The sequence below is a fragment of the Mesoplodon mirus genome (genome assembly GCF_964341445.2).
Source record: "Mesoplodon mirus genome assembly, chromosome: 1".
Lineage (NCBI taxonomy): Eukaryota > Metazoa > Chordata > Mammalia > Artiodactyla > Ziphiidae > Mesoplodon > Mesoplodon mirus.
Genome location: NC_138976.1, coordinates 26,543,898 through 26,545,748, shown reverse-complemented (window position 1 = coordinate 26,545,748; position 1,851 = coordinate 26,543,898). Strand labels below are relative to the sequence as shown.

Genomic DNA, 1,851 nt, shown 5'->3' with positions numbered 1-1,851 from the left:
TAACCAAAGAGCAAGATCTTAATCAGGTAGACAAGATGACCTGTTTTGTGGATGTCAGTCAAACTCTTTCCCCAGTGACTCCTGTCCTCGACCAAGGCATTCATAAATAAAGTGGCCATGGCTGCAGGATAGAGGTTGTCCATGTTGCTGGTTAAAGAGCCAGTCTGGTTACCTCCACTACTGAGTCCCTAACTGCCAAAAGCAAAGACCAACACCAGTCAAATATATGACATTGTTTCTCAGTTCACCTGGCATCAGGCTGAGTATACAGAGCCATTTCCATAATAGAAGGGAAAGTGTATTGTTCTTACTAGAATAGATACTTACTTTGCATATAGATTTGCTTTCCCCTCCTCAGTGATTCTTCCCAAAACACCCATCTATGTATGGACTTACAGAAAGCGCTATGCACCGTCATCGTATCCCACAGAGCATTATTGCTGACCAGAGAACTCACTTTACAGAAAACGAGGGCAATACTAGTCTTCCCATCACCTAGAAACAGCTCACCTGATTGAATTATGTAATAGCCTTTTGAAGATTCAGTTTAGTGCCTGATGGATGGCAAAACTTTGCTCTTCAGGATAGATGAAGTGGACTTTGTGTAGCTTTTGGTTAGGAGACGGTTAGCATGTTTTCAGTTGTGTGAAGAGTAGTTTAATCATGTTATACAAAAGCATGGTCTCATTGATGGTTTTATTTGGAAATTAAATATAGTTAAAGAGCGTGTGTAGACACCAAGTTGACAAGGGATGAACTATGCTGGATTGTGATATATCAACTTGGATGAACTGAGAGCTTCATTTCCTAGAATTCCATTTTTTTTGTATGAGTTAGAGTTGGCTAAGAGAGGAACTTGTGCTAAAGGTCTGAAAGGCTGAAGTCAACACTTTCTGAGGGTTATTGTGGTCAAATGTGGTGATGAACAGATACAGAGGTGCCTAGCAGGTCCATCTTGTCTTTTCCCATTAGCATTTAAACATGTCTTTCCAATCTTTAAAAATCTCCCCCTTAACCTTATGGCCCCTTCCACACTACCTTCTCTTCTTTCATGCTGTGTCCATTTTCACCTTTCTCCTCAATCCTCTGCTACTGGCCTATCACATCCTTCCCCTTAAAATTGCTCTCACTGTTCTTCTCTCTATACTATTTTTTTCCCTGGATTTCTATAACTATTATATGCTGATAGTGCTCAAGAATGTATCTATCCAGGTGTCTCCCGAGTTTCATACCTGTATATTCAGTGGTCTACCCAGTGCCGCCACCTGGATGATAGGCACCTACAACACAGCAGGTCTATAACTAAATGTGTCCTATTTCCCCTCAAAACTATACCTCCTTCATATCTCAGTGAATAGCACTGTCATCCACTCAGGTGCCCAAGCCAGAAAGCTGTCACTCTCTTTGCTTAGGTTTCCTTAATCTTTTGCCTGCAATGATTATTGCAAGTCATTCTTCCTCAAGTTGTGAAGCTCCAGTTCAATAATACAGCTAGGTCTCGGGTCAAAATGGCAAGCAAGCCTGCTGTTGCAGCGTCAAGGAAACGGCTGGAGGGTATTTGAAAATGGTATTACAATGCTGTCGGGTTCAATAAACTGGGCTTAATGTGAGATGATACAACATATGAGAATGACGATGTAAAAGAATCCATAAGAAGGCTTCCTGAGAACCTTTATAACAACAGGGTGTTCTGCGTTAAGAGAGCACTGGACCTGACCATGAGGCAGCAGATCTTGCCTAAAGAGCAGTGGACAAAATATGAGGAGGATAAATTCTACCTTGAACCATATCTGAAAGAGGTTATTTGGGAAAGAAAAGAGAGAGAAGAATGGGCAAAGAAATAATCATGTA

General features: G+C 41.3%; 1 pseudogene across 1 annotated transcript; it reads left to right on the top strand.

The window, feature by feature from the left end:
- Window positions 1-1,508: 1,508 nt before the first annotated feature.
- On the top strand, window positions 1,509-1,851 carry LOC309800378 (cytochrome b-c1 complex subunit 7-like; annotated as a pseudogene). Its single transcript has one exon. The product of its transcript is annotated as a cytochrome b-c1 complex subunit 7-like (transcript).